General features: G+C 50.0%; 1 long non-coding RNA gene across 3 annotated transcripts; it reads left to right on the top strand.

Annotated features, from left to right (window-relative positions):
• The first annotated feature begins 3,425 nt into the window (after window positions 1–3,425).
• Window positions 3,426–17,592, top strand: LOC120369685. Of its 3 annotated transcripts, XR_005583331.1 has the most exons (4): window positions 3,426–3,577; window positions 9,204–9,389; window positions 11,350–11,412; window positions 17,264–17,592. It is a non-coding gene; the product is annotated as an uncharacterized LOC120369685 (long non-coding RNA). The 3 variants fall into 3 exon arrangements; XR_005583332.1 differs by lacking the exon at window positions 11,350–11,412; XR_005583330.1 differs by lacking the exon at window positions 17,264–17,592 and having other exon boundaries at window positions 11,350–11,843.
• The last annotated feature ends 6,570 nt before the right edge of the window (window positions 17,593–24,162 follow it).

The following is a 24,162-nucleotide window of genomic DNA, read 5'->3' on the forward strand; positions in this document are numbered from 1 at the left end:
GCTGATGATGGGGAAGATCCTAAAAGAATCATAGGCATTTGGGATCAAGGGTATAGAACATGGTGTGTGTGTGAGGGGAGGAGGGAGCCACAAACAAGTTTCAAGGGTGAAATCACTCCCCCCCTTTTCTTTATGTCTAGATGGAAAGAGGGGTCCTAAAACTCTGTGTTGTAGCATGGGGTGGTGGCATGGAAAAGGTTGAGAAGCACTAGTGTATAGTAGGCTATTTAATGGGTTGGGGGTTGCAGCTGTTCCTGGATTCAACACAGAGAGTTTTATTATCATGCAATGGTGGTTTGCACTGATGGAGCATTTCTCTTGGAAGGCATCACTGTCTCTCATTACTCTATGAAGGCTTAGATGGCAAAACCCAATTTCCCTCAAAGCCTCAAATCCTTTCGCTGGTTCTTAGGAATCAGTAATTTGAAGGAATAATCTGTGATGAGCAGCTAGCTGAGAAATTGGAGTACAGTGGAGTTATGATCCAGAAGAAAGAAATCTAAGTTTTTCTCAGTCTCTTGTCATATTGCAGTGCTCAGGTCCACAGCTGACAGAGTCTAGATGTGTGATCAGTGCAGGCAATGGGCCAGATTCTCAGCAGGTGTACATGGGCATAGATTCATTGACTTCAATGGACCTCTGCCAGTCTTTACTAGCTGAGATTCCAGTCTATTGTTTTGAATAAAGCAATCTTTGGAGCAGAGATGGAAAAGATGTGCAGTGGGTTAGCAATGTGCAGAACTAGAGATCAAAAATGAGACCCAGCAAACTTTGACTTTATAACCTTGGGAAAGTGTTGCAGGGCCAGCTCTTCCAGCACTCGGCACACACAAGTGAGCTCTTTGGAAAAATCTCTCCCCATTGTTACTGCTGAGTTCTTTTGAGAATCTGGCCCCCATCACACTGTGCCTCAGTTTCCCAGCTGTAAAACAGGGAGAATCCCCTGCCTTTGTAAAGTGCTTTGGGAGTCTGGGGATGGAAAGCACTAGAGCAGTGATGAATGTTAGAGGCCTTTAGCAGAGTCATTGCTTACAGAAATCTATTATTTTGGTTTTGTAACAGATTTTTTAAAGACCGTTACACTTTTTTAGTACTGCACTTTAAAAGGACAAAGGACTATTCAGGTCCTTCCAATGGTTTCTAACTTTAGCTCTCATCCCAGCTTGCATCTCCTCTATGAGAATGATACCACCAGGGTTACCATACACCTGACACCATCCTGCCATATGTGCATTTCCTGAGCCATGCTCTGCCTTTATTTATGCCTTTGGCATACTCGGGAAGTTATGGAACATTATTAAATGACCTTGTTATGACCCAACCATTTAACTCCTCCAAGACAAACCACGGTCGAGCACGTGACAGTCATTTTAACAAATAATTATGCTTTCCCTGGATATCGGCTCCAGCCTTGCTCTGTGCTAGCAAAACTCCAGTATTGGCCCGCCCCATACCTTAAAATGAATATTTATTTAAACTTTCCCCAAAATTGCATGGTGTATTTAACCTTTCCATTCAAAAACTCAATTAAAGCACACGTTATTGCACTTTCATCCTGCCAGAGGGAATTACAATACATTAAATGTTTGCAAAGCGTTGGATTTTTGAGGAACAGCAATTCTATATCGAGAGAGAGGATCTCCTGGGGCATTCATTTCCAAAATTGCATTTGTTTATGGTATAATAGGATCCTGACAAAGAAAGCAAGCTTTTGAGTCAATGTTTAAACTCAAAGCATTGTCTAAATAATTAGCTAAATGGCATCAAGTCGCCTCAAAGCCCTCCAGTAAATTCACCTGAAGGTAAAGTCTCATGAGTCAGATAATCTTAGAGGACAAAGCTGTTTTGCTGGTGTGGATGCACTAGTTTGGCACGATCTCTGACTTTTAGCCTCCTACTCTTGATGGGGAATATGTAAAGCAAGAGGACCTAACCTTGTCAGAAGCATTCCAAAGCCTGCTTTGGAAAATTCACGTCCTCCACTTCCCTCCCCACACAACACATGCCCCGTTTTGAGTCTCTCTAATTCTGCAAAATGATAAGTTTAATTTGAAAGGACATAATTCTTAATTTATGTGTTGTCATGAACAATGAAGGGAAAAGTAGGTCATTTCATTATCAGCTGCATGAGTATTTCGCCAAGAAGCTGAGAGATAAAGCTAAACAAAATCATCACCCAGCTTCTTGATTCATTTATTAAAGGGAAAAAATTATGGTTATTTTTCTCCTTGCTTGATTTGCACATCTTGGGTTGCAGAGCATATTTAGTTATTTATAGTGCGCATTTGTTGTGTCTGTCATAGCCGAGAATGCTGCCTATACTCAAAGAGCAATCTTTCATGGAGACTGTGTCTCAATTTATAATTCAATATTGTACAAGTTTCTGAGTCTGTGATAAGTCAAACACAAAACAAACCCAAACAAGCAAAGAACGCCTTTGTGTAAATAGATGTGGCACAGAGTAAATAAGCCTTTTAGAAAGAAGCATGGGCCAATTCAGACCTGTTGTCATCCTTCTGCAGTCCATGGAGCAATGCCAGAGATGTGTTTCGACCTGTGCGAACTGTGTCTCAGCTCGAGGACCGGCTCCAGGCACCAGCTGAGCAAGCTTGTGCTTGGGGCAGCAGATTCTACGGGGCGGCATTCCGCCCAAACCTAGGGCGGCACGGCCGCTTTTTTGTTGTTGTTGTTGTTGTTCGCTGCTCCGGCTGCCCTATAGGGGACAGCGGCACGGAGGAGGGGAGCGCCCTGCAGCAAACTCGGCAGGGCAGCCCACGTCCTTCCCTCCCCACCAACCGGAGCGGAGCGGAGCCCTACCGGCAGGCGGCACAGTGGTCGAGGCTGCGTGGCGAGCACCCCGCTGAAACGCTGGTCACCCCCCTTCTCTCTCTCCCCCCCGCTCTCTCCCCTTACCCCCCATTAGACCGGGCGCGCACTCTGCAGCACAGGGAGTCCCCTGGCTCCGGCCGCCCTGTAGGGATTTTTGTTTTGTTTTTCCCCTGCTTTGCCGGCCACGCCATTGTTTCTCCCCTCGCCCCCCCGCTTTGCTGCTCCACCCGCGCTGTTTTTGTGTTTGCCCCCCTCTCTGCTTTGCCGCTCCAGCCGTGCTGTGTTCCCCCCCTCCCCCGGCTTTGCCGCTCCAGACGCACCATGTCGCCCCCCACCCCCCACTTTGCCGCTCTGGTGGCCCCCCCCTTTTTTTTTTTTGCTTGAAGCGGCAAAAAACCCAGAGCCAGCCCAGCCCAGCTCTGCTGGTCAATGTTATACTTTTGGGAAATCATGTGAGGATTTCCCAAAAGGGAATAGTTTGGATGGGAACGGGACTGAACAAGCTGCTTTTGAGCCACGTTAACGGAACCCGTGTTTGCCAGTTTAGGTGTGACGGACACAGATTGCATCGTGATGTCAAAACGCCATGGTGGGCACATCAGCATCAAATGCCAGGGCCCAGAAGAGCACTGAAACCTGCGGAGAGGTTCCATCCTCAGATCATAGAAGCCAACTGCAGTGCCAACTCTGATGATTTTATCACAAAGTCTCATTAGATTTGCCTTAATGCCCTAGCTCTTGGAGGCAGGTAATTAGCTGAGAATCCCAGCTTGCATTTTTTTGACAAAAGTACATTTCTGTCTCTTGGGGTTGTGAAGAAAACTTGAAATTGTGACCTGAATGTACTATAGTGATCAGTGTAGACAGCACCTGCCCCAACAGATGGGGCCGTATCTTTATCATAGTGTTGAGCTGCTGTCTTGTATGTTATGATGTTGATCTTGTAGTAGCTGATCAGGCTCGGGGGAGGTATTGAAAAGCCAAGTCCAGCCTGTGTGTGCTAGACTTGTTACTTTCAGTGTTCCAACAAACCCCTGTGACTCTATACATGATTATTACAGTGCCCCAAAGGCTCAGCAAGTGAGCCTGCTTTGCCAAAAACACAAGAAAGAAAGAAAGAAAGAAAGAAAGAAAGAAAGAAAGAAAGAAAGAAAGAAAGAAAGACTAAGGAGGTTGGGAATTTCTTTTCTCACAGAAGGGCTGATAGGAGTCAGGTAGAGGAGAGTTTGGGAAAGCCACAGGGAGGGAGTTAGCTCTAGTGGTGGGCCTTGTCCAGGGGACACAGCTCTGGGAGTTGGTATTTAACTGAGGACTGGAGAACAGAGAAGGCTTAAGAGGGATGAGAATGTGAGCCTGAGGAGAGCTGAAGTGGTTTAAGATGCTCATTTTGTTTGGGATTTGTTGGGGGGACTCCAGGAGGAGCCCTGGGAGCCCCTGCCCTGAAAAAAAGGGAGAATCTTGAAAGGTGGGGAAGGGAGGGCTGGGAGGATTGAGAGGTCATGGAGCCTGGGAAGGGGCTGTGGAAAAGGCCTGCGGCCAGGCTGAGGTAGGAACTAGCCCAGGGAGGAAGCAGGAGGAGTGTGAACAGACAGACCGTACCTGCCCACTACAGGACCTTGGAGCTGGAGCCCAGAGGAGAGGACAGGCCTAGCTCCCCCTACAGGCCTGCCAAGGAAGGTGGTGCGGTGACCCCAGAGAGCAGTGATGGAAGGACTAGTGAGTCTGGCCTCAGTGTGAGGCCGCTGGTCTTTTGTTTGCTGGACGCTGTTACCCAGACTGGGAAGGACTGTGAGTGACCTGACTGAGGTGCTGAGTCACCGGAAGAGGCAGACCACCACAGGGGCTGCTTGATGAGAAGAGGCCACTGACCATGCTGTGAAGGTACACACTCTCACCTGGGTCTGAGTGGGGCTAACGAGCTCCTCTGGGCCTGCTGCACGCCAATGAGGCACCCCTGCCAGACTTGCTCAGCCTGGAGGGGGAGCAACTTAAAAACTTCTGCCATGGAGGAGATAACTGCGAGACACACCGCTCCTGAAGCCATCCTGACTGACAGTAACCAATGCGCCCCAGGAAGGTAAACCCTGGGAAGGGGCAAAGGACTCTGTGGAACTGAGCCCTTACGGGACTAGGGGCTACCTGAGAGACGGGTCCTTATTCCAGCCAGTGGTAAGGAAGGGGAGGAACAAGAGCAAGCTCCGGCCTGTGAGCAGCAGCCTGCAGAGAGGTTCCCCCAAAGACTGCCAACTGGGGGAGAAGATGGGGTAAACAAAGGACAGAAGGACCTGGGAACCACACCCAGTCAGGAGGGGGCGCACCCACTATGAGCCCACTCCACTACAGGGACAGTGGTGTTGTCGGCTTTGGGCAGAGGCTGATGTTAAGTAGGAGCAATGCAAGCGATGAATTGGGGTGCTGGAATTTTGGGGACCTCCTGCAGACGTGCAGCAAACAAGCCAGCATGGCCTTCTGCTCTGCAGCATTAGAACCAGACAGGGGCAACCAATGCTTAATTTGTGCCAGGGCTTGCCAGGGCTGAGCCCCGGCACCTCTGGTCTTGGCAGTTCATAGCCTAAGCACCTATAGGCTTGGCAGTTCATAGCTCCAACACTTTTGGGTTTGCTGCATTGGTTATGAATGTAAAAAAATTGCTTGAGCTCTGGCACCTCTTTCATTACAAATTAAGTGCAGTCTGGGGGCATCTCTTCCAAGCTGTCCCCACTGCAGCAGAACCCTCCTTCCCACCCAGCAGCAGCTTGGATGGAGCTGGAGCTCTTACGCTTGAGTGTTTGCACCAGAAATGGTATATTTTGCATGGGATGGGGGGCACTTGCATGGGATTGAGCAGCACCAGTTCCCCAACAAAGCCCCTAGCTGGAGTCCTGGCATTGAGGCAGTTAAAGAGTCAGTTGAGGATCTGACCAGACCCTTTGCATGCGTGCATGTGGAATTAATTGTATGAATGAGACAAGACAAAATTAAACTCTGCACCCAGACAATTAATGTGACAGCAGCTCAGTTTTTATCAGAAGGAGGCCTCTGGCAAATGCTTGGCAGCCCACAAAGGAAAAGGTTTAACATTTTATACAAATCCCTAATCCTGTTTATCTGTTCTCACTCTGTGAACTACTCAAAGCCCCAGTGGTCTCATCAAGTCCTCACTCCTTGTTGCAGAAATTATGCTTATCCAATCAGGTAACAGAAAACAGACCATGTTACGTATGTGACCAACCACAACTAATATTGACTACTGAGTAGCAAGTACTTGAGAGCAGATACACCTGTAGTGGGAGGAGAGCAGCATGTTGAGTAATTTCAAACACTGAGGAAATCCCAGTCTTCTCAGGAGAAAGAGGGTAAATTCCTTGAGTACACTGTGAATTATTCACTTAGCTCTAAACTAGGGGCCCACCCACCTGGTCATCTCCTGCATCTCGTCATCACATTACGTTACTGCTGAACAATGCAGCACACCCAGCATTTTTCCTTCTAATGACCATTGCACTCAGGGGAAGGAGACCCTCTGGCATCACTGAGATTTGACTCGGGCCCCAGATGCAGCTGAACATTATCTTTGCCCTCACACTGCAAAAGGTCCATTGATATTGGGCATTATCCGTCTGAGCTCAGGCTGCCAAACCTGAAACAAGTCAGCGAACAAATGAGCGTGGAAACCCATAGACAGTGAATCCTAGGCACAATAGGCCAGCCTTCTGTCTTCTGGGACGGCCCTGGAGTATCCCCAAAGACAGATTCTGCTGCATCTTTACTAGAAGACTTACATCCATTAAGTAACTGATTATGGGCAGTCCCCTGAGACGTCCCTTAAAACAGATTTCACGTCTCATTGTCCAGCCACTCGAGTGGGACAGAGAGCCACACTATTTAAGCAGGAGTTCCATATATAGCCCATGCAATGGAAACCTGGAAGAACAGAACTTCCTGTGTGCTCCCATAAGAGCTTCATGCCACACTCCCAAAAGGCTGAATACTGAAGGATGCTGAGCGCTTGTGTCTTGATTTCAGATGCTCCATACCTCTCAGGATTTAGACCGACGCAATACAAATAAATCCATTAAGACTGAGTTCTCCTTGTGTACATTGACTTACAAATGGGTTTGCATGAAGATTTGGGAATGAAGGTGTGAAATGGCTGTATCAGCTAAGTATCCTGTGATTTATACATGGCTAATATTCATGAATCTGAGCAAGAGGCAAACATAACAATTTTCCGTGAAATGACCTTTACCAGCAGCCAATACATTTACATTTAATTTAGAATTACAATTACCAGGTCAACTTGGGAGTGAGTGGAACTTGTATTTATTGACAATTTAGAAAGGAAAATTGGTCTTTCTGCCCTCATCTCGTAAGATACTGTTTTTTCTGTCTTAAAAAAAGGCAAACACGAGCCAGCATGGGGAGGTGAGCAGCATCCCAGATGTGCGTCAACAGAATTTCTTCTGCTCTTTTGTTGGAAGAAAGTTCTATACAGCTAGAAGCACAGGTCTGATCCAGAGCCCAGAGTAGTCAATGGGAGTCTTTCCATTTGCTTCAGTGGGCTTTGGTTTGGTGCTTTAGCAACAAGAAGAGTGTTGGATGCTGCACTAAGAGGAGAGGCAATATGGTTGAGTGGGTAGAGTGGGCATTGGGAGACCTGGTTTCTAGTCCTGGCTCAGCCACTGGCTGACTGTGGGGCAAGGTATTTTGTGTGTCTGCTTAAATTGTAAGCTCTTTGTGGTAGTGACTATCTTTCACTGTACTTGTACAGGGGACCTCTATGTGCGACGCTACAAGAAGAGTGAGCATGAGCAATTTGGAATTAGCAGAGCATGTGGCTTTGGGTGTCTGGTTTTGTTATAACCGCCAGGAGTATATTAGCAGATTGGGGATCTGCAGTTAAAGCTGTTGTCTAACTGCAGGCTTCCTTATTCCCTTCCCTGGGGGTTTGATCCTGCTCCCATTGGAGCCAAAGGCAATTCTTTCACTCACTTCAGTAGGAGCCCAGTCAGGACCTGAGGGGCTGAAGTGGGTGAGGTGACAGTCTAGCCTATGCTGGATTAAGCCTTTCCTTTGCTTTAGGGTAGTCATGATAGGCCTAGTCCTCTGTTGCCCTGCACCTTGTGCAATCACACCAGTGCCCAGTGGGTGTGGGATCCCACCAGCTTGGAACGGCAGTAGCACAGGTCCACTTTGCACTGGCACAGATGTCTATACATGGTGCAGGCACTGGAGAATTAGGCCTCTGGTCTTTCCATTTTCTCTAGGCTGGGATTTAAACCCAGAGGAGACTTGCAAGCCCCCTGCTCTACAAAGCGTGTTTCTACTCTGCAAAGTGACAATGAACAAATAGCCTCTTCTCACTTGGCAGATCTGCTCCCCGGGTGTGTGTCACAGGCACAGCTGCTGATGTTGACACGCACATTAATAAGGTGTTAATGGTTTTCACTTCTGTAGCAATGTAGAGCCACCCAGAAGGCAGCGTAGGCCAGTAGCAAATGCACTGACCTGGGAGTCAGGAGACCTGCATTCTATTCCTGGTCCAGCCATTGACTTGATCTGTGATCTTGGGCAAATACTTAAGCTCCAAAGTGCCTAAGTTTGGGCACCTCTCAGCTCTAACCCTGACTGAAGTGCATCAAGTTCTCTCTCCAGGTGTTTACATGGCCCCATCACCTTAGGATCAGAGCACCTCAGGTACCCCAAACAAGTGGAAAATGTTGATCTTACCTGCTCTGTGCCTTGTTTTCCCCTTCTGTCATAATGAAGATACTTACCCTTGTAACACTTGGGGATCTACAATTGGAAAGTTCAGTGGGTATTGTTGTAAGTGCCATCACTGTGGGAAAATAAGCTGGATATTCTTCTGCCTCATGCATCATCCAAATAACTGCTACATTCCAAAGGCAAGGCCAAATCCTGTCTTCATTAACACCTGTGGCAGTGGCACCTCATTAACATTGCATGGGCCTTACTTGGGGCATAGCTTGTAGGCAGCTGGGCAGCCCAGATTGGCCTGTCGGCTCCCAGACGTTAGCGGTTTTCTACATTTCTATTAGCGGTTTTCACCATCATCACTAGATGGATTTTAATGACACTGGTACTCTTTTTTTAAGCTAGACAAGGCTGGAGTTTGCAAATAACATTTGAAAGTTAGAAAAGCAACTTCACTTGTAAATGGAGCACATTTATCTCATGACTCCAGATCAATAAACAGGGAGCCCCCGGGAGGCCAATTTAAGTAACTTTTCAGAGTAGAAACACATTTAACCCCTTAGGGATCTGAGACCAAAAGATGCTGGTGGATGCTGCTGGCAGCAGATTGGGACTCTTCTCTAAGATGAGTCCTGATTGGTCCTGCTTCCCTCTGCCAGGAATCCCCACCAATCCAGCAAGCACTCCCAGCACACCCTGCTCCTCCTCACTGCTCCCAGAGTCCAGAAACCAGCAGGGCAAAGCCAGGACTCATCAGGCTGCGGTGGAGCTGGGCAAGCAAATGAGGCAGGTCAGATGCTGTAAATGGAAGCAGGCAGCGTTGGGCCCTTGGAAAGGAGGGTGAGGTAAGCTGGCACTCAAAGGGGTGGGGCAATGAGGGGATAGCAGGGGTTTGAGCTGGAAGAGAGGAGTGGGGAGAAGGTGGAGTGATGAGGAACGGATGGATTTCCAGGTCTCTCTGCAGCCTGTTGGGCCTGGTGAATTAGCAGTGTGCACATTAGGATGAGCAACCCACTTCTCTGAGACTCTCCCTCCCTCATTCATTGGGCCATTCACCAGCGGACTGCTCTGCATGCAAGTCTGAGTCAGGTGGGTGGCAGCATACGGCATCAGAAATGAGAAGGATGAGAGGGCACTGAGCCTTCCCTTCTGCCCGGAGAGGGGAATGTATAACGGATCCTCTCAGTCCATCCAGGGAGGGGAAATTCAGGGCCATGCGTTACAATCAGACAAAACAGAAGAGCAGGAGGCACGTCTCCTGCACACCCCAGCATGCTGCCACACACAGTCACAGCTAGGGCTGAGCGGACATTGCTCGTGCAGTGCCGGTGCTCCACATCAGGGAGGCACAGTCCCTTTCTAAGGCAGGTACAGTGCCACGGGAGCAGCAAGGTAAGCTTCTGCATTAACCTAACGCTTCCCTGTCCCTTCCTGTCCTTTGGCACCGAGCCTCTGCAACTAGCCCTGAGAGTGCTGGGCTCTAGGATGACCAGATGTCCTGATTTTATAGGGACAGTCCTGATATTTGGGGCTTTTTGTTATATAGGCACCTATTACCTCCCACCCCCTGTCCCGATATTTCACACTTGCTCTCTGGTTACACTACTGGGCTACCTTGGCTCCCTGCCCAGGGTCAGGATTGGTTTCTGCCACCTTTTCTCTCTCCTGGGCACAGTGTGGCTCCTGCTGCCCTCTCTGGATCCAAAATACAAGGCCAGTTGCTAGCATAGTCCCTAGCACCTCACTGTGGTATTGGGCTGAACTCCAAATCATGGGGGGTAGCCCTTGGCCATTTGGCCTCCTCCAGGCATGCATTGGGGCAATTATTTGGCCAAAGCCAACAGCCAGAATTTGGCTGCTAAATCTCATTCGCTCCCTAGTTCGTGTGGAGATTTTTGGTGGCTCTGAGTTGGAATAACAAGGCACGAGAACAGCTGGGCTTTGCCCATGGCACAAGGCCACTTGCGTACATGTGCACCAAGCTGCAACTCACGCAGCTCCTTTTCTTCAAGAAAGAGACATCTGACGTGTTAAACCAGCTGGAAAAAATGACTTTGCCTGGGGACACCCCAGCATCTCCCCCCGACCTCATGCTCCTAAAGGGCTTTGCAGCAATTGGGAGTTTCACAGTGGATGATCTGGTGCAAATGCCAAGGTACTCTGAGGAGATGCTGCACAGTATGGGAACAAACGTGAGCCACAGCCTCGTACACAGACACCAGCATGTGTGAGTGCAGACCCAACCCAAGACTCATGTGGCTGGGGCTGGTGTTTTTGGTTGCAGCTACTGGGACCGGCCACTAGAGGAAGACATGATCACACGCCCTAGGCAAAGTGTATTTCATATGCCTTATGGGTCCAATCTCACTAGGTGCTGGTGGCAGGGCCCAGGGGGTGGGACCTGACCCAAAACAAACAGAAAAACGGAAAAAAAAAAAAAAAAATAATAAAATTAAAAAAAAAAAACATGGGGCTACTGAGTCGGCGGCAGCATTGGCTTCGCGGTCTCACTCTCAGGTTCTTGGCCAGGGAAGAGGAACTGAACCGGACGCTGAGTGCCGCGACCCACCCAGACCAGACCCGAGGACCAAAAATGCCACCACTGCTGCCTGCCGCCGCTGGTGAGTAAAAAAAAAAAAAAAAAGCGCCAGAAAGGATTCTCACTGGGCGCAGGGCCCTCTTAGGCGCGGGGCCCGATTCGGGGGAATTGGTGGAATTGGCCTAAAGCCGGCCCTGGGTGCTGGGTTCTTCCTGTGCAGTGCTGGACATCCTGAGCTGGCTCTCACCAGTCTGTTTGAATTGCAGGATCAGTGCAATTCACTGAGAATGATGTTCAAATCAATGCTGACATCTCGCACGTGGAAACAGGTGAGCAGCACTAGCCTGCATAAAAGCAGCATGGCCAGGAGAGACCAAACGATCAGCGCACTGTGCATTGGAGAGATGCCTCCTGCTAATGGGGCCCAACCACCGTTCATTGAGCCATGAGAAAAAGAGGCATGAAAGCGAGCGTTAAACAGGGAATCGCTGTGAAAAGCAACTTACTATAATGCTGGCCTCTGTGATGGATATTAACAACTTAACGAGCTGTTAATTAGATGTATTCTGCCTCTCTGCCTCATGGCAGGAAACTGAGCTAATAATTACAAAGTGCGCCATACCCAAGAGAAATCCGCAGGGAAACCACCCACAATACAGTGCAGGATAAACTGGAGGCTGCAGTTAGAGCAGGTCTTCAACATTTCCAAATTTGTTTTCATTCTGAATAGGAACAAAACAGAGATTTTCAAAGCTTCCCACCAAACCAAAGTCAGAGATTTTCTCATTTCAAATTCTTTCTTTCACGGGAAATTTTGTCCAAAATCAATAAAATTTTGCAAGACTTTGCATTTGTCAAATCAGCTTTTTCTGACCAAAACCACTTGTTTTGACACCAGTTTTCTGACCAGCTCAACCAGCAATGGCCTAAGGCAGCCTGCAGGGGTGATTTAAGGCAGTGGTTCTCAAAGCCAGTCCGCTGCTTGTTCAGGGAAATCCCCTGGTGGGCCAGGCCAGTTCGTTTACCTGCCGCGTCCGCAGGTCTGGCCAATCGCGGCTCCCACTGGCTGCGGTTAGCCGCTCCAGGCCAATGTGGGCTGTGGGAAAAGCGGCCAGCACATCCCTCGGCCCATGCCGCTTCCTGCAGCTCCCATTGGCCTAGAGCGGCGAACCAAGGCCAGTGGGAGCCGCAATTGGCCGAACCTGCGGACACAGCAGGTAAACAAACCAGCCCAACCTGCCAGGGGCTTTCCCTGAACAAGCGGCGGACCGGCTTTGAGAACCACTGGTTTAAGGGAGAGGCTGCTAATAACCATTCGCATTCCCGGTGCCTCCCAGCACAATGATGCACAATAAGGTCCAATACCACTGACTCCAGGGGGCTTTGGATATGGTTGCAGAATGGAAGGTGCCGTTGGAATGGCCTTGTTCCTCTCTGGTTGAGAAGATCCACAGGGGGTGCTGGATGGAGGCTCAGGCTCACCTGCTGCGAGGGGTCCCAGGTGGAAGGGCAGCAGGTTCTGTCTCATCATTCCACTTGTCAAACATGCCTGTGGGGCAGCTGGGGGAGAACGTGAGGAGGTGTGGCTTGTGGTGTCTCCAGGGTGCTGAAGGAACTCAGCTCTATGACCTTATTTCACTGGTGTGGGGGCATGGATGATAGCAGCGGTCTGGAGCACTTGCTTTCATTTGTTCTTGGCTGGCAAATTGCCATTGCTTTGGTCAGGTGCAGGGCCTCAGCAGAGTGGTCCAGGCCTCTGTTGCCTGGAGAATGGATTGCTGCAGAGTGCTCTGCATGGAAGATTGCTTGGAAACTTCCTCTTGCACCAAAGGTGGTGGGCCTTCCTGGTGGACTAAATGCCCCATTCATACTGTACTTATCAGGAAGGACTGATACAGTTAATCTGTATTCATCACACAGTACAAATACAAGGGGACATGAATTACAGCCTTGGAATGAGAGACAAGCCTTGGAAGCTGAAAAAGAAAGCTACGGCTGTGGACGAAGCTCTTCTAGAGAAAGGATAATAAACAGATAAATCACACGAGTTATTTTGCAGCGCACAACGGGTAATTAACCAGGGACCCAGAAGGAAAGAGCATAAGTGGGCTCATGAGAAAAAAAATAGCTGCTTCTGGCAGCACAGAAAGGCCATGCCATGCCGAACACAGTTAGAAAGTAGTGACAAGCTCACAAAGAACAGACACCTGTGGCCCCAACGCTGTCTCCTTAGCTGGCTTGGTTGCTTGTTGAGAGAGGTTGTCTTGTTCACCTGGTTTGTCTTGGTCCCCTTGGTGTGCCTGTGCATAACTTATTTATCCAGGAAAGTTCATCTCGGATACACCATCTGTCTTTGAGGCTGTCCTGCCTTTGCCTGTGCTCATCTGGCAGATCTGAGAAGGTAACAGGATTAGTTGCCAGCCAAACTACTGAGTCAGGCAGATTGGACAAACAGGATCTACCTGACTGCCAGTCCTTTCCAAACAATCCATGCTGCAGATCCAGTCAGCTTTGCTTTCTATCCCTTTTGTAGCTGCAGAGAAGTTCACTTGGAGTTTCTAAGGGTAACATCTATGATGGATTTGAAGCTGCCTGCTCTCTCTTTATGGCTTCGCCCTCTGGCCAGGTCACTATAATCCTCCCCTCCCAGGGTATCAAAATCCAGGCAGTCTTTTGCTCCACTGCCCAATCTGCACCTCTTTCTCCAGTGGCTGGTAGGGGACCCGGGTCTGCCATCTACGCCAGGTTCCAGTCCAGGGACCCTATGTCTAGCAACTGTGGTCTGCCTTCTTTCAGACCTGGTTTTTCTTTCCCTAGACTCCTTCTTACACTAGGGTGACCAGATGTCCCCATAAAATCAGGACTGTCCTGATTTTTCGGTGTTTATCCCGCGTCCCAATCGATGTTTGGTCGGGACACAATTTGTCCCGATATTTCGCACTCCTGGTTTTTTTGTTTTGTTCTGCCAGCGGGACTCCGCCTTTTTTATTTTTTTTTCCTCCTCTGCCAGCGGGACTCCGGGACTCTGGTTCCCCCCCCCTCGCCCCCCCGTTTCTATCTCTCTGCCAGCGGGACTCCGTTTTTTTTTTCCTCTCTGTGCCGGCGGGACTCTCCCACATATGTCCCAATATTTTCTTCATCCCATCTGGTCCCCTTATCTTACACCTTCTGGCTCCCCCTACTCTGGGTTTACCAGCCCAAACTCCCTCCACCCAGGGAGTACTCACAGACTACTTAATTCTATAGCTCCAAACACACCTCCCTTCTCCCAGGGGGTGACTGCAGACTAGTTCCCCTGCAATCCTTTTCTGCTGCCAACTTCCTGGCTTTATACCAGCCCTACCCATTCCTTCTCAGCCGGGCTCCATCGTAAATCAGCCTTTCAATCGCTGGCTCTCCCACAGGTGCAGCCTATAAGAATAATTATCCTAATTTAATCTGCCTTGTGTGGGGTGAAGACCCCATCATAGACCCATCTTTTTGTTCTGTTGGTACAGTGCCAAGCACCTGGTCCATGACTGGGCTGCTAGGCATTATGGTAATAATAATATTAATGAGGGAGGTAGAAGAGATGAGCAACTGGGGAGACCAACAGAGGTGCGGGAGTGAGGGTGTGGGAGGACAGCAAAGTGTTAGGTGAAAGAGGGATGGAGGAAGTGGAGGAGAAAACAGAGGCTATGGATTGAGAGGGGGAAGAAAAAGGCTGAGAGAGTCTAACCCAGGGGTAGGCAACCTATGGCACTGGTGCCGAAGGCAGCACACGAGATGATTTTCAGTGGCACCCACACTGCCTGGGTCCTGGCCACCAGTCCGGGGGGCTCTGCATTTTAATTAATTTTAAATGAAGCTTCTTAAACATTTTAAAAATCTTATTTACTTTACATACAACAATAGTTTAGTTATATATTATAGACTCATAGAAAGAGACCTTCTAAAAATGTTAAAATATATTACTGGCATGCGAAACCTTAAATTAGAGTGAATAAATTAAGACTTGGCACACCACTTCTGAAAGGGTTGCTGATCCCTGGTCTAACCCATTGACCAGGGTGTGTCCAAGGGTCCAGCTCTGTGCCCGGTCCAACAGGCGGTGAGTCTGATACAGCCACAGCTAGGAAGCCCAGCTCTTTAATTCAAGCTGTAGCACTTGGTGCTTTTAGCTTGTGTGCATTGGAGATTCCCAGTTCAGTTCTTGGTGTCAGCTGCGATGGTGGGCCTCCCATGAGGAAGGGAGAGAATAAAGGAAGCTGGATGAGGGAGAGAAAAGGGATGGAAGAAAGGAATGGGGGACACCACCGGAAGGGGAGAATCATGGAGTAAGTGGATGAGGGAGAGGAAGAGATTAGGAGTGAAAGGAAAAGGGGAAAATAACAGGGAGGGTGTTGATGGAAGGAGGGAAAGGAGGATGGATTGGAAAACAAGAAGCGAGTGTGATTGATAGGGGAGAGATGAAGTGGATGGGAGGCAGTGGCAAGGGCTAACCCATTTATCAGCAGCCTTCACCCAGGATGAACCTAACTCAAATGGATCTGCAGCATCTCGCCAACTGTCCATAGCATTAATGAAATCTGTGCAAGGGGACCCAGATCTGCCAACACAGAGCTCACACCACACAGCAATCCCCTGCGCCCTCTCCCAGGAATAACAGGAGGTTCAAAGTTCAGATCCAGAGGCACTCAAACTTTCCGCAAATGTTGATGGGTTTGATTCAGGGCCCACCCCTTCCTCACAACACAGAGCGGCCATTGGCAAGGTTTTTCCTCAAGGGTTAGTGTTTATAAGAAGGTAAAATCATGTAGCATCAGAAAAACTGTCAGTTTGGGGAGCTGGAACCCAGCCTTCCAGCCACTAGCTGTGGAGCCTGCCCTTCCAACACACACTCTCCTTGTCTCTGCCTCCTGTTATTGTACCTCACTCATTGCCATGGTACCTGAGCACCAAATATTGATGAATTTATCCACACTATACCCTCCTCAGGTCAGGAAACTGAGTCACAGCGAGGTCAAGCCATTTGCCCAATGCTACACTGCAGGCCTGTGGCAGATCCAAGGTTTACACCAAGGTCTCCTTCCCCCTTGTTTTTTGACATAACCACTAGGCCACTTGTCCTGCCAAACAGTGAGCCTCATCGTCATCCTCTGAATACCTAAGCAAAGGGAAGGGGAAGCTGAGATAGAGTTAACCCCTTGTTTACTGGGGACCTGAAAGTGCCCCCACCCCTTTTCACAGGTCCTCTACAGAGATTAGGGCAGCTGATATGTCTGGCTATGGATTCAAACATTTCCCAATGTTTGGTGATTTTTATTATTGTTTTATTTCGGCCCATCTCTGGTTAGTAGCCTGTCAAGGCTGATTCCCCAACACTGGCACTTCGAGTGCAGAAGGTGGGACCCACAAGGACTCTAAAAATTAATATTGGCCATTCCAGGTTGGTATTAAACTCCCAAGGTTACAGCTTCTCTCTGACCTTGGATTGGTAGATGCTGCCACCACCGAAGTGCAAAACCCCGTTGAGAACCCAGGAAGGTGCACTTGGGAATTCCATCCTGTGGGATACCCTCAAGCCCTTTCACACACACCCCTCCAGGGAAGAGCTGAGAAAGGAAAAAAAAAAGGGAAATCAGTTGTTGCCACCAGCTAATTAAACAACATGTGCACAAACCTCTTAAGACACAAAAATCCAATTCTGTTCTTAAAAAAGGTAAATGTTATTAATAAAAAAAAGAAGAAAATACATCTGGGAATTTAGGTTTTTGCTAGATTTAAAAAAAAAACAACTACAAGAATTAAGCATCAAGACTAGCTCTCTTGAGGTCTAGCTTAAAGGTTATAAGCAAAACAAAAGCACTGGGGTTAGCACAGAGGAATACACAAGCCATAAAGAAATAAAAAGGATAACCCTAATCACGTCTTCCTAAACATTTCCTGATCTACTTACATATCTGGGGTTTTAGATGAGTAGTTTCTAGGTATGATACTGAGGATTTTTCATACCTGGCCCAAGCCTCTCACAGCATAACTGCTCCCTGTCTGCCTTTCCCCGAGAACAACAACCAACAGACAAAAGGGGAGTCTTGTTTCAATTTTAAAAAGTTCTAGCCTTCCCATTGGCTCTTTTGGCCAGGTGCCGACTCACTTCCTTTTACCTATATAGCAGCGAGACTTTTTAATCCTTTACAGGTAGAGCAATTGGAGAACAGCTACTAAGAGGGATTTTGCCCAATCCGGTGGGTAGTTCCCAAGAAAACACCACAGATACAGAGAAGGGGCAGAAAGCCTATCCTTATGCAACCTGAACAAGCACTGAGAGCATGGCCCTGAGAAAAGTGTAGAGACAGCTTTTTCGGGCAGAGTGCTGGCTGAAAGAGGGTTGGAACTGCGCAAAGAAACTGCTTCCTGTTGTTTGATTCCTGCTGTGTTCAGGGAAACAGGGCTTGGTACCTTCTTTGTAAACGAACAAGATTGCATCAAAGATACTTGACTCCATCATCAATTTCTCATCCTAACCAAAACAACCCGCTGGGCCCCAAGTTTGGGCTAACTGCTTGGGTCAAAAAGGGGTAACAATATATTTGAATCCTGTGTGATGCTGTATTGTTTTTAAAAGTGCAAAGAGGGCAAACACAGAGCTTAGCGCTGGTGTGAAGTTGGCAGCACTGACGAGGAAGATATTTGAATATAATCCTAAATGATGTGTGACTGTCAGTCGTGAATATAAAGACAGCCATATCCCCAAAGAGATCACTAATATTCTCTTAGAAGTGTGGAAACCGTGCCCTAGGGGAGCTGACATAAAGACAGATGTGAGCACTCAGTTATATTATTGACCTTCATCCATGATCCTTTGATAGAGTTAGGACAAAATGCTCAGCTGGTACCAATCAGCGTAGCTCCCTTGACTTCAATGGCACTATGCCGTTTTACACCAGCTGAGCTTCAGCTGTCTAGAATTCAGCCCCGCTGCACAATATCTTTTCCTGTATTCCACAGAAAGGTGTAGGGTTCTTTTTTATTATTTCACCCATGGAAATTAAGTGTGTGATGAGACTGAACTGATAAAACCGGTCACTGCACCGATAAAACTCAGTCAGGGATTTTTCTTATAACAGCAACAGTAAAATCTCCTGGTAAGAACCCAAAGAGATGTAACAATTTCTGGCTGAGTCTATAGGAATAGCACACAAAAAAGGTTATTACTGGGGAGAAGTTCCAGACCAGCAGCCCTAGGGGCTGAAGTCCTTTATTTAGCCACAAACAGCTTCAGGACAAACATCCCCACTGTGACCTTCCCAGTAAGCCTGGCCATGACCTGCATTCCTCACGGCCCATTGAGCCCCTAGCCTCTTGGTTGCCAGCAAAGGGTCCATGTTACATCAACATGGGGTGGGTTTTGTTACATGAACCTTTGTCCATTGGGAGCTAGACTGAGACCCACCAACTCATTGCACAGAAGCCACCAAGCCACAGTTGGGTGGTAACTTTCAGTCACTTTGCACATCCCCTTTGGCTCTTCTTTTCTTAGGGCTGCATTGGGACCTAGCAATCCAGCCAGCATAAGGAGCAGTGTGTAGCAGGGCATGAACTGCTACCCGTTGCTGCCAGGGAGAAGTAAGCCATGCCAGGTTCTGGGTACAGGCTGGTGTGCTGAGGGCGGGGGCGAGCCAAGGCCCTTTCCACCTACCTGCACAGGATGGAGAGTAACTGCCTCGGTGGCTGTTCTACCCCTGTTTAGGCTCTGGAGATGCGGGAAGCCCCCCGCTCCCCCGCAGTGGGCTGTCAGGAGGCTCCTTATGCCCTGCTATGCCCTGTGGGGGTGAGGAGGGGCCTACGACCGAGCTCTTCATGAGGAATCTGGCAAGTGTGTCATTTGGAAGGGAAGTGTCGGAGAGAAAACTAATCTTTTTTTACTGCTTCTCAGCTTTGAGCACGGACTTGAGTGCCATGATGAATAGGCACCGCTCACATCCTCCTGTCTAGAGACAGCTGAGAAATCCTTGACTTGCGGTGTGCATTGAAATGAGATGAAAAGAAGCTGGGATATTCTGCTTCAGTTCCTCTGGAACATGCTCTCTGGTCAGCCATCCCTGGGATCTGTGCAGCCAGTTCCCATCTGCCCCCTGAAATGTCTTGGCTTTGAGCATCGTCCATTGGAGCTGGCCCCGGAGCATGATTGCTCTGTTAGGGGCAGCATTATCTTGCTGTGAGAAGTAGATGTGCTTTCCTTCCCAGTTGGACACATGGTTATTGGTCCTTCATTGTTCATGAGTGTTTTGATCGTTTGTTTCACAGTAGCGCCTACAGGGGCCAGTCAAGATCTGGGTCCCATTGTGCTAGGCACTGTACAAATGCCAAAGAGCTCAAAGTCTAAGCAGGTGGGAAAACAGGTGTGAAGCGGAGCAGTGACCAGCCCAAAGTTACACAGCAGGTCAGTGGCAGGGCCAGGCCTCCTGACTCCCAGCCCAGTGCCCAGCCAAACCTCTTCTCTAGCTAAGGCTCCAGACCGGCAAACCTGCAGGCCAAGGCCTCTGCTCATGCACAGGCTGCTAGGTATAGGCCTGGCAACAGTAGGGTGAGCTTCCCTCACACACCAGCTCCAAACATGTGCTGACGGGAACATCTCCAAGGGCCAGAGGGGAATTCGACTTCAGAGGCTGGCCTCTCTGCTGATCAGGGGTGGGGGGTGGGAAGAGACTGAATGAAGGGGATGGTTTCCCTGTCCACGTGGGACATTGTGTCCTTGCTCACAGGAGCACCCAATGGCCTTTAGCTCTCTCCAGGGCAGAGGGCCAACAGCAGCAGGATTTCCCTGCTAGTGAAGAGCTCCACAGGGCATAGGGGCTCCACCTCCCCCATGCTCCAGGGGCAGGCCCTGCACTCAGACTGCTGTGATGATTGGGCCTTGCCTGCAGAGGGGACAGTTTGGCGGCCTTTGTACAGCCATGCGGAGGGAGGGGTAGCCAGCCTGGGAAATTATTTCCCCCCTCTAGCTGCTCCCTCTCCCAGGGTCGGTGCAAGGAAGTTTCACACCCTAGGCGAAACTTCCACCTTGCGCCCCCCCGCAGCACCCCCACCCCCGCACGGCAGCTAACCCCACCTGAGGAGCCCACCCCAGCTCACCTCTGCCCCGCCTCCTCCGCTGAACACGCTGGCGCCACTCTAATTCTCCTCCCCTCCCAGGCTTGTGGCGCCGATTGGAGGAGACTTAGAGCGGGGGCTGTGTGCTCAGCGGAGGAGGCAGAGTGGAGGTGATCTGGGGTGGGGAGCGGTTCCCCTGTGTGCCCCCTCTCCCGTTACTGCGGGCGGCCCTCCCCGCGCCCCCACCCCCACCCCAGCTCACCTCCACTCCACCTCCTCGCCTGAGCAGGCTTTTAGGCGCCCTCAACCACTAGGCACCCTAGGCAGCCGCCTAGTTTGCCTAAATGGTTGCACCAGCCCTGCCCTCTCCTTTGAGTCACCAGTACCAGGTTTACCATGGTGCCGGCCCCACAATCTGGGGGAAAGAGGCAGTGGGGATGAAGGGGGTGGGGTGGGGTGGGGAGGAGATTGAGTGGTGGGGACGGGGCATGGGATGGGGAAGAGAAGGGGATGGGGGAAGCGGAGGCAAGGGGGAAGAAAGCAGGTGAGATGAGGAGGAGATGGAGCAGTGGCTAAGGGGCATGGGATAGGGAAGAGAAGAGGATGGGGGAAGTGGGAGCAGCGGGGAAGCTGGAGCCCAGCATGTGGCATCCCCTTGGCAGCAGCTGGGGCTCCCCTGTTAAGCAGGCCCATTGGACCCTCACCCTGACAAGCCGCACCTCCCTTGCATCTGTACCACCCCATGAGCCCCCCCAGACACCCTCCCCACTAAGCCCCAACCACCTACACCTGGACCCCCAACCAAATGAACCCCACCTCCCCTGCACCTAGACCCCCCCCCTGCTGGCCCCCAAACACCTTCACCTGGATCCCCTGCAGAGTCCCATTGCCCCTGCACTTGGAACCCCCCAATGAGCTTCTGTGCATCTAAATCTCCCACTGAGCTGCCCACACCCAGACTACCCCACAGATTCCCCCCCACACACACACTAAGTCCATCTGCACTTGGATCCTGCTGCTGGGCTGAGCCTGCTCACCCATACCTGGTATACCTGGCACAGAAGGGCAGGACTCCAGGGCATTTCTGGGGCAGGCCTGGCCCTTGCACTGTGTCAGGGTCGGGTGCAGCCTCACTGCCAAGTCCCTGTCCCGGGATGGGGTGAGGGAAGGCTGCAGGGTGATCTCCCACCTCCATGCAACCAGTGGCCCATGCTTCCCACTGCTATGTTGGAGCCTCCACATTTATTTATTGACAAATAAAATTTGCAGAATTTTAAAATATTGTGCACAGAATTTTTAATTTTTTGGTGCAGAATCCCCTCAGGAATATGAGCTGCTGTGCAGCTGTGATGGTGGGACTGTGAGGAAGGTGGTGGGCAGTGGGGAGGTCTATGGGCGGGGGGTGCTGGGCGAGCTGTGTGGTGTTCAGGATGCTGTGCAGTTGTGGTGGGAGGCCAGCGGGGGAGGTCTCTGGGAGCTTGGCATAGAGATCTGTGGTGGAGGTCTCTGGGCGAGGGGGCGCTGGGGCATAAGGGTGGGGCACCGGGCGGCGGGGCAGTGTGGTGCAGGCCCGCCCTCAAGGGGAAGGGGCATGCTGGCAGCACAGCTGCAGGTTTGTAAGCAGTGCCCTCCTGCTGGGCTGCGTGGAGCGGGGCTGCTCCCGCCGCACTGTGCCTCATTGCCCCCAACCCGTCCTTCACTCTGGAGACTGACCATCCCGTCCCCCCGCACCTTGCCCAATGAGGGCCCACAAATATGTTTGGCACCAGGCCCACAAAAAGTTAATCCGGCCCTGTCAGACCTCTATCTCATTTGCTCTGGGGCACTATGCTCTGGTTAACACCCTTCCCGGCCAATTCCAGCCTTTGTAGCTGGGGCCTGACTCCAAGGGGGACTGGCTGAACTGGACAGCAACCTGGGACTCCTGCGACTGTGCTGGCCCAGTGAGAGCAAATCCACATGGTGCTGCTTTGGAGAACCAGGCAGCAATGTTCATTCCTTCACATTCCCCTTGGCTTCCTATGTTGGCCCACCCTTTGCATGGTGACACAGTTGTTTCCCCCTCCTTTACCCTTGAGCTGCAGCCCCCCCCATGTAGTTATGACACCCCTGCAGAGGTGAGCCTGTGTCTGTGGGGATCTCACACGCGGCAGCGGGAAGGAATTGCGCTGCTGTGTTCCTACTCTTGGCATGTTGTCTTCCTCAGAGCAGGTTTCTTCTGCTTTCCACAGTAGGCACGGCTTCCTCCGGCTTGCCCTTTGCTCTGCTTCCTTGCTAGACCTCGGTTCAATCTCAGCCTGGAGGAGCGGGGGCCTTTTCTTCCCGCTCCTTCCTGGCTGGCTGTGACAGGTGCATTGCCTATTTGCAGCTGGTGTCTCACTTGCCTCTGCAATCAGCATGTGTGTGTCCCATTTAATATTAACCTCCAGGTAAAAATCAGATAGCCACCTAAATTCCTGTGTTACGAATGGCTCCTTCAGTCAGAGGCAAGGCAGCCTAGTGGGCAGAGTTCTAGTCCTGGCACTCACCTGCTGTGTGACCTTCGACAAGTCCCGTCACCTCTTTCCCCTCCCACCCTTTCTTGGTCTTGTCCATTTAGACTGTGAGCTCTCTGGGGCAGGACTGTGTGTTACTCTGTGTTTGTACAACACCTAGCACAGTGGGGTCCTGATCATGGGTTGTGCCCCTAGGTTAGTCTGCGACATACACAACCATTAAAAGGGGAGAAAGTTACAGAGTGGATTTCCTTTTCACCACCGAAGCTTGTTGGTTACATTATGCTTTTCTATCAGCTTGGGCAGTGAGACTAGAATTATCCGAGTTCAGGCTACTGCAGGAAGCCAGATTCCAGCCATGATCTGCTCTGTTCTGGCAAAATCTGCATTCCTAAACTAGGTGCAGCACCCAGGGCTCTGTTTTCCTGCAAAGATTACTAGTAACGCCCATTAAAGTCAATAGGCGTTACCTGTATCCTGCAACTGGAGAATACAGATAGCACAGCAATCAACCTGTGTCACCCACAGCGTTCCTCAGCCCACCACTCAGCTGAAAAGCAACTTTGATTCTGGTCTCTCCAGTGCCTTTACGGCACAGGATGCCTGGTGGCTGGGTAATGTCGCAGGCACTGTAACCCTCCCACCCAAGGCTATTGGGGATTCACTGTGATACATGGTGAGCAGGACACACTGTCATTGTCATCTCCCATTCTCCCTGTGTGGCTGAGGCCCCTGCAGGAAATGGAGGCCAGGATGCTCTGCTACAAACGGGCTTCAAAAGCCATTTCTTATTATTTTAACCCTCTGACGCACCTGGCGATTGCACTGGGCGTCTGCCTCAGTCTCCTGGCTAGTGGAGATCATGCTGAGCTTATCAAAGGGCTCTTTGTGATGAGAGAGAGCGCAAGGGGCCAGAGCCCGGCGTATTCGCTCTGCTCCGTTGCATTCTAGGACTCCCCTGTGCCACTCAGCCAGGCCTAATGAAAGCTGTGCAGCAGAGACACCTGGCAGGAATGGTGCAGATTGGTCATGGGCGGCTGTTCCCGGCAGGCACACACACACAAACAAACACTCACACACTCACTCGTTTCTCTTTTACCTGCCCATACATACCCGAGCAATAACTAATTGAAAGAAACATCAGACCAAGCAATGTGGAGACTATAGACAGCACATTGCTATTTAATCACACTGTTGGGCAAAGATGCACTCACACTTATTTAAATCCATGGGAATTTTATTTTAAAGCACGTTGTTGTGCTGCAAAGTTTTTTGAAGTTGTTTGGACACAATCCCGCAGTGGAATTTATCTGAAAAGACAAATTCTCTAATCTGTGGAAGGTACCAGCACCTGTATTGCAAATTCTCTATGATCAAATCAACTTCTAAAACTTAGTAAAATTTGTCATCTCACTGCCAAGAGCCATATCTCAGGATGACCAAATAAAAAAATCAGCAACCTCTGTCTTTCCTGCATAGGATACTCTTCATTCCTATGATGCGCTGAAA

The sequence above is a fragment of the Mauremys reevesii genome, linkage group 8, assembly GCF_016161935.1.
Source record: "Mauremys reevesii isolate NIE-2019 linkage group 8, ASM1616193v1, whole genome shotgun sequence".
NCBI lineage: Eukaryota > Metazoa > Chordata > Testudines > Geoemydidae > Mauremys > Mauremys reevesii.